This window comes from Triticum dicoccoides, chromosome 6A (genome assembly GCF_002162155.2).
Source record: "Triticum dicoccoides isolate Atlit2015 ecotype Zavitan chromosome 6A, WEW_v2.0, whole genome shotgun sequence".
Lineage (NCBI taxonomy): Eukaryota > Viridiplantae > Streptophyta > Magnoliopsida > Poales > Poaceae > Triticum > Triticum dicoccoides.
Window position 1 is genome coordinate 632906119 of NC_041390.1, and position 9076 is coordinate 632915194.

The window sequence follows — 9076 nt, forward strand, 5'->3', positions numbered from 1 at the left end:
CTCTCTTTGCTGTATTGACAACAAACTTGGTTAAGAGACTTATATATTTGTGAGGTACACAGGATAACACAGGAGAAAGTCCCTGGAGATTTGGTTTAACTGTCATAGATGACCCCTAAAAATGTCCGAAGACATTGAAGACTTTGGTGTCCTGCAATGGTTTAACTTGAAGACTTGGAACGTGAAGACTTAGTCTTTTTGGTAGTTTTATTTTCGTCACATTTGAGTCGTAGGAACGAGGTGAACAAAGACAATGTTCGACGTAATGCTCAAACGAATCCTATTTCTTTGACCGAAGACATTGTAAATCTCTTCCAAGTGGTTGAGTCAGCTCTGCTTGGAGCTCCAGAAAAGTGGCCGCGTTGTGTTTGAAATCAGACCGTTGGGACACGTGTCGGTTGACTGATGGCCTAGGGTCATTTTAGTCATATCACCTCGGGTTGCTACCCCGGCTATAAATGGCCACCCCCTCCACCATAAGTTGCCTGGGCTACTCCAAGTAATTGTAGGACAAGTGAACAACCCAGCCTCGGAAGCATTTGAGAGAATCCTAAGTGTGGAAGCCCAAACATCCATAGCCCAAAGTGATTGAGCATTGTTTTAGAGAGGCAAATTCGATTGCTCATGAATTAGCTCGAATGGGATGTCAGAAGATCCACAAGGAAGTGCCTCGTCCAGAGGGAGAAGTGGAGGTTCATGCACTCACCAGAGGCTTCGCGAGCTTTGATGGACGCGACGGCTGATCTGATCTGTGGCAAGAAATTGAAGGGATGGAGAGGAGGTATGACTCTCGTGGGAGAGGGATTCGGACGAGTTTGAAGTGGGCGACGCGTTGGGGTTTTATAGAGGGTCGGGAGAGGCTGGAACGAGTGGATCAAGTGAGCTCAATATGGCCATTAATGGTTGTTGTCCAATTGAGGCAACAATGTTGGGTTTTAATTACCTGAATGGGTTCTCCTTTCATTCCTATTTAATTTTCGTGTTGGTGGAAAGTCAAAAGGGTGAAGGAATCAAATGCTAGGGGAAGTTTCTGTTTCCCTGTTCGTGTTCAGTTTGAACGAACAGCACGCTTTGGCTTGGGCTGAAAGAGATATGGGCCTTAGTGGGAAAAACAAGGCCCAACGAAATAAATAGTGACTGAAGATTAGAACTGGGCTTGCCTCATGGCTGTAGGTTTAGTATTATTTTTGGACGCCGATAACTGCCACACGTGTGGGCGTTAAGAAATCTGCCCACACGTTCTATGTGGTGCCTAAGAGGATCAGCCCACATGTCTGGGTGTGGGCAAAATAATTAGCGCCCACATGCCTCTTTTTTCCCCTCCCGGTCCCTCTTACACGCGTGCGTGTGGACGAAATAGATAACACCCACATGCCCGGGGACGAGGCTCCTCTGACGTACTGCAGGGCGCAGTTGGGCCACTGACAGGTGGGCCCGAAAGCAAGTTGGCCCACCTGTCAGTGACCCAACTGCGCCCTGCAGTACGTCAGGGGAGCCGAGTCCCATGCCCGGTACGTCAGGCCTCGTACCTCGTGGTCCCGCACGCCCCACGTGACACTTTGTCACGCGCCCCGCAGTTGCCATGGGCCGGACCCTCGTCCATGTTTGTTTAAGTGCAGTTGCCATGTCGCTGAACTACGGTTGCCATGTCAGACAACTACAGTTGTCATGTTTGCTCAACTGCAGTTGCCATCTCAGGTCAAAGTTTCAGATTGCCATTTTTTGGACAACTATAGCTGTTGCCATGTGTGGTCTGGTCTACTGCAATTGCCATGATTTCAAAACTTTAGGAGTTGTCACCTACTAACACTAGGCAGTTGCCATGTAGCGCTACAAAAAAAAGGCATGGCAAAAAACATGTTAGGGTAAAAGAGAGAGTTGCCATGTGCTCACGAGCACGCTAGGGCGGTTGCCATTTAAAAAGAAAGAGGTGCCATCTGCTTACGTGCACGCTAGGGCAGTTTGCCATGTACCATGCAAAACATATGGCAATTGACATGTTCAGGTAAAAAAAAGAGAGAGTTGCCATCTGCTTGTAATCATACTAGGGCAGTTGCCATGTACACTGCAAAACGCATGGCAATTGGCAGTTTGGGTGTGGAAGAGGAGGCGGGTGTGTGGGCGAGATGGCAAACGCCCACACACCAGCCCTTGTGCGTGACTGAAAAACTGGTGTGTGGGCGAACTGCTAAACGCCCACACACCGGCCCCTACGTGTGGTAAGACGGATGTGTGGGGCGACCTCTCTCACACACCACACACGCGAGTTGTCCTATGTGGCATATAAAATCAGCTAATTCGTGCCAAGATTCGTGCAGAAGTTACTGGACGGTGATGGAGGCGTGTGGACGAGTTGGCTAACGCCCACACGTGTGGGCGTTAACATTTTCGTTATTTTTTGACGATGGGCTCAACCCAATAGACTAGTTAACGAGCGCTCCTTCGGGAACCTCGCAACGATCAGCGTCACTTGTCTCGCTCTCAGCCATTCGCCACGTGTCGCGCTCTAGATGCTCCCTCCGGATTTTATTATTTTTATTTTTTTGCACGCGTTTTCGGCTTTTTAAACAGTTTTTTCTGGATTTTTTTGACGTTTTGGTTTTCTCCCGATCTTCCTTACCTTTTCGATCAAAAAAAATTTTTGACTTATTTTTGCACAAAAAAACCTGTTTTCTTTTTTTTTCAACTCCAACTAACGGTTCTCAAGGCCAGACAGACGAATCGGAAAGTGAAATAGGGTTAGCCAGCTGAGCCCTGTATTTACAGGTCGCTTTTGCTGTGATGTACAATACACTTCATTGTTACTTTTGGTTTCATCCCAACAGTAAAATCAGGGGCGGCCATTTTGTTTCTATAAAAAAATAGTGCCCCTTAGAAAATTTTGAAAAGGGTATTTTCACCTATCCATGTAAATAATTAAGAAATTGACCTCATGGATAATTAATTACAGTAGGATTCTAATTAGAACGCAAAGTCCGTATCCATAACCGTTTCATCCCCACCCGCTCCCCGCTCTTGCCACACACAATTCCTCCCCAGATGTAGTGAGATTCTAGCGAAACACATCCCGTCCTTGTGTCACATTAGTAAAATCCAATCGAAATGAAAGAATTTTCCATGGCATAAGACGGGGGCCAATCAAGTCCCGCGAACAATGAACTGAGTACATGTGCAAGAATATCATTCTTATGTCGAACAATGAGGTATAAAGCTAGATATTGTTCTCGGGGGCTGGCATTGACTAGCCACTTGTCCTCCGGAAAAGAATCTCGGGCCCATTCTTTATCACAAAGGATCCAAAGCGAAAAAGGTATTTATTTGCTGCCACTAGACCAACCCAAACGTACGAGTCATCAGGTTTTCAATAGGCCTAAGACACATCTTTTTGGCCTAAATACTTATTGAGCAGTAGGGTTTGCCAAACGCCATCCACGGTAAGTATCTTGAATAACGATTTACTAAGCAAGGAATCAGTCTTGACCTCTAGGTCATGAATGCCAAGGCCACCTTGGTCTTTTGGTCTATGCGGCACGCTCCATTTGGCCTACCTATACTTTCTCTTTTCACTGTCTCCTTGCAGTAATCCAACCTTTGCAAGACCCCTTTGAGGAGTTGCAAAAAAAATTGTAAGTGCATCTAGTGCCCTTCTTTGTTATTTTGGAGTATTAACAACAAACTTGGTTAATGGACTTATGTGTTTGTGAGTGTGCATAGAATAACACAGGAGAAAGTGCCTGGAGATTTGGATTAACCATCATAGAGGACCCCTAAAAATGTCCAAAGATATTGAAGACTTTGGTGTCCTGCTATGGCTTAGCTTGAAGACTTGGAACGCGAAGACTTAGTCTTTTGGTAGTTCTATTTTCTTCATGTTTGAGTCATAGGAACCACCATACTATTAAGTGGGGACGAGGTGAACAAAGACAGTGTTCGACGTGATGCTCAACCCAAACCTATTTCTTCGAGCAAAGACATTGGAAATCTCTTCCAAGTGGTTGAGTCAGCTTTGCTTGGAGCTGAAGCAAAGTTGACGTGTTGTGTTTGAAACCCGGCCGTTGGGACACGTGTTGATTGGCTGATGGCCTAGGGTCATTTTAATCATGTCACCTTGGGTTTCTACCTCGGTTATAAATAGCCACCCCCTCCACCATAAGTTGGGTCGGCTACTCCGAGTTATTGCACGACAAGTGTCATTTTAGAGTAACCCAGCCTCCGAGGCATTTGAGAGAATCCTGAGTGATGAAACACAACCGCCCAAAACCCAAAGTGATTAAGCATCACTGAAGACTTCTATTTTGAGTGAACCAAAGACTTATTACACTTGAAGACTCTAATCTTCCAGGCGGTTAGGCGTCATCTTCTTAGCATCTAAGAGTCCATTATGGAGTGCAGGCGAACAATCTGTAAATGTTTTGGAAGTCTACCTTGAAGACTTACCAAGGTGATTGGGTGAGGTCTAAGTGACCTTAGCTCAAGAAGAATAAGGTGAAGACTTTGTCTTCTAAGTTTAATCTCAGCTCTCCAACTAGACGTACAGTTTCAACTAGTTCTATCTCTTCACTGCTTTACTTCTGTATTGTATTATATCGTGATATTTTTTCTTGCTCCTTTGTTTGAAGAATTTTCCCGAAGACTTTATGTTCCATGTTCTGCTTTGTCTTCAGCCTAGCAGTTCTTAAGTTCGTATGATTGTATCCTCACATGTTTTTCTTGTACTGTTGTCTTGTTTGCATGCTATCTTTAGTCATGATGACTTTGTCTTATCATTGATTGCATGCTTAGCTTAAGATTTACTTTGTCTAGTATTGCTTCTTACTACTATTGCCTCGGCATCTTTGAAGACTTAGTTTCTTTCGAAGAGTTTGATAAAAATCTCCCATTCACTCCCCCTCTGGTCGATAATTATGACTTTTAGAAAGCATATAGAGAATTATATTTGTAAGGATGGAATTGATCAAGACCAGCCGTCCTCAACAGAGAGTAATTTTCCTTTCCAACTACTCAACATTTTCTCTAAGGATCCTCTGCATGTTTCCACTCCACATTAGTGAGACGCTGATAATGAATCGGAATTCCCAAATATTTAATTGGAAAATGGCCTAGCTCACAATCAGTAGGTCCGTGTAATTAGTCGTCGCCTCACTGGCTTCTCCAAAGTAGAATAATTCACTTTTATAGAAAATTAATTTTAAGGGCCAATGTTCGCTCAAACTTTGAAACTAAGGGTTTCAAGTTTCGAGCCTTATCCAGGTCATGTTCCATATAAAAAGAAAAGAATCGTGTCATGGGCATATTACAGAAGAGAGAGACCACCATCCATAAGGTGTGAAACTATTCATGCAATCTGACCATCTTTCTTGGCGCGATAGATCAGAAAAACCAACATGTCGGCATGGGTCACGCTGACATAGGTTTTTTTGTTTGAAATTAGTGGCCTACGTCATCATTGGCTTTGACTGCCACGCTACCTTCAGTAACAAAATTTTGGATCCACCGACGTCATTTATCGGAGAATCCTTTCATTATGAGGAACCACCACCTGACCTTATCTTAGGCATTTTCAAAATCAATCTTTTAAAACTACTCTCTCATGTTTTTCCGGTGCATCTCATATATGATTACTATTCCATCGAGTATATTTTTGTCTTATATGAAAGTCGTTTGAGATGGTTGGACTACATGGTGAGCAAACGTGTTGATGTTATAACTCTCAATGTAGAATTAACCGTCCTCGACCAAAGAGCATCTTGCTGAACTCAAATCTCACCAGAGAAAACACCGAGCCCCCCCCCCCCCGCGCCGCGGGCGACCCGGGCGCCGGACCCTAGCCGCCGCCGGACCAAGCCCCACCCTCTTCCCCTCCCCCGGTGCCGCCGGGCAAAGCCCGAGTGGTGCCGGCGGCGGCGGGATCTCTTCATCCTCGTCTGGATCAGGGGCCGCGGGGGGTTCCTCTTCGGGCGCGTCGACGGATCTCGGTGCCCTGGCGCGGCAGATGGCGCGCAGGCGGTGGCGGTGCGGGGCGGCAAGGGCTGCTGGCCGGTGGCGTCGCGTCGCGGTGGAGTGCGCGAGCCGGTGGCGGCACGGCGCTCTTCGCGGCGGGGGTCGATCTAGCATGTTCCACGTCGGTCGGGTGCGGGGCCTGGCTGTCGTTGTGTGACTGAAGGATTGGTGTGGCGGTGGTCCTGGACAGAGCTGGCAGCAGTGAATTGGTGTGCTTTGGTGGCGACGGCGCGAGCCCACTGAGAGTTGGTGGCGGCGGCGCCGTGGTGGCTCGGCCAAGATGGAGTCTTGGCGAGCAGGGGAGTGGCTGGTCACCTCTGTGCGGTGTGGTGATTGGTGGTGCTTTCCCGGTGGCGCGGCTTGGTGCTTTGTGGAGGGCGGTTCCAATGGTCACAAGGTCGTCCTTTCTGGCGATGACTTGTGGGCGGCCCTGGACCTGGCCGGTGGTGCGGATGGTTGTGGCTCTTAGTCCAGGCGAGGAGTTTGGTGCGGTGGTCGGGGTCCTCTTTGTCGTGTAGCTGGTCGTCGGTCCTCGGCTTTGCGACTACTTTGGATTAAGAGTTGTGGTGACGGCGGTGCAAGGCGAATTGGACGGCGTTGCCCAATTCCAGGAGGCGTGGTGATGTGCGATGCGCGGATGAAAATTTTTCTTGGCTTCTGTCGGGCCGGCGGCGATGGCACCCGTGGGTGTCATCCCCTTCTTGGAGGCATCGCCAAGGCGTGTGCGCCATGCCCCTCGCTCTCTTGGAGTTGGTGGCTGTCTTCGGGCGAAAGCCTCGATTCGATGTTGGATCGGCACATTGGCGGCATCCTCAACGCCGTATCTCTGTTGGGAGCTTTGTGCATGGAGACATGGCTGAGTCCTTATTGCTCTCCTCCGGTGTCTGCAATTGTCCTCTGTTGGTCCTCTGCGGTGCTATGTACACTCGTCATTGGTGTCTTCAAGACGGTGCTTCCCTCATATCGGAGCAAGTCTTTCCTTCCACTTGCCACTTTCTCTCAGGCGCTCAGGGTGGATGGTGCATCGACAAGCAATGTTCTACGGAAGGGTGGTCTTCGGAGGCGTTCGGCGTCGGTCGAGACGCGGTGTGTGTGACAGCCTAGGATAGGCTCTTATGTGTTGTAGTTTGCTTTGCGGTGTTATCCATGTGTGGACTTGTTCGTGAGTGGTGTGATGTGCGCTATGCTCGTTGTTTACAATGCGCGGGTGGTAGTTTCTTGTAATTTCAATTATGTCTTATGTAAAGCTAAAGAAAAAAAGAATTAACCGTCGTCGCACGTGCTGGTGTGCCTGTTAATTATATTCCCTGCACGCAGGCTTTTCACTGTGCATGCAGCAGGCTTTGAGTCACGTTCGTACCTTACTTGAGAGAGTGGTGGATCATGGAATGGAATGGAAGCATCGAGTGTGTGCTGGTTAGGTTCTTTGCCTGGCATCCAAGCAACATGCATGGTTCATGCATGCTTTGGTCTTTGTTTTTCTCTCTTCTAATTAATTAGCATCTGGTGCTTATTATTGCTAGTCTCTTTTCTGTCTCTCTTGTTGACATATACATGCATTGCCCATTTTTTTTCTACTATTAGTTTGAGCTTTTGGATGAACAGGCTGATGCGGTACAGTTGTACATCTCTCTCTAGCTAGTGTATAAAAGCCCATGCAGCTAGCCAGACGCTCCTAGGTCATTCCATCATCCTCTCTCTCTCTCTCTCTCTGCCTCGATTTGGTTTCAAGCATGCGGGGCGCGCCAGCAGAGACCGACCTGCTTCCGGTCGGAGAGGGAGGGGAGCCGCCCAAGCCTACACGTCGGGGCGGCTCCAGCAGCTTGTACGACAAGACGCTGTCGACGGCGTCCAACCTGGCGAGGCTGCTGCCGACAGGCACCACCACGGCGTTCCAGACGTTGGCGCCGTCCTTCACCAACCACGGGGAGTGCCTGCCCGTCAACCGCTACTTCACCTGGGCGCTCATCTTCTTCCTCGGCGTGCTCTGCGCGCTCATCTCCTTCACGGACAGCGTCACCGACCGGCACGGCCACACCCACTACGGCTTCGTCCATCCCTGGGGCTTCACGCCCTTCAACTCCGACCCCGACGGCGACGGGACCCGGACCGTCCCCATCGACGACCGGGAGAGCAGGAGGCGGCGCATGCGGTGGCGGGACTGGCTGCACTCTGTGTTCCGCTTCGTCGTCTTCATCTCGCTCGCCTTCTGCGACTCCGGCGTGCAGAAGTGCCTCGTCCCGCGCGAGAGCCGCCAATGGCGCGAGTTCCTCGTCAACATGCCGCTCGCCTCGGGCTTCCTCGCCAGCTTCGTCTTCATGATCTTCCCCTCCACCAGGCACGGCATCGGCGCCGGCCCCGGGGCCCCCGCCGCCCTCGACGACCTCACCGACACCAATGCCAATGACAATGACAATGCCGCCGTCAAGAAGAGCAAGAGTGCTCCCGCCGCCGCAGACACCCGAGTGGCCCCGTCCACCAGCTATCAGCTCGACCATGTCGTCTAGGTCTAGCTCCTCAAGCTCTAGCTATGGATCGCCGTGCATGCATGCATGGTAAGAGCAACGTGAGTGAGTGTTCGTCTTCTTTAAATAACGTAATCAAATTAATCGTGTGCCCCACAGGACCCCATGCATGCATCAAACGTGTGTCACATGAGATTTGCTTTTCATCTTCTTTTTGGTCCTTCCTTTAATTATTACGTGTGATGTGGGTGTTGAGTGTACGTTTTTCTTTTGCTAGTATATGCATGGCTACCAATTTTACAAAAACCATCCTCTCTCTCTCTCTCTCTCTGTAACTGTTGATCCAATTTTAAAATCACTAGTAGAAAAAGGGGCTTTGGTCCAGCCAGAAAAGAGCATTAATCCCGGTTGCATTACGAACCGGGACTAATGTGAGCATTAGTCCCGATTCAAGCGGCGAGGGCACCATACAGGCATTACTCCCGGTTCAAATGGGACCTTTAGAACCGGTTCGTGCCACGAACCGGTACTAATGGGGTTGAGACCTTTAGTATCGGTCCGTGCCACAAACCGGTACTAATGGTGCAATTTTCAAATCCTACCCCCTCCCC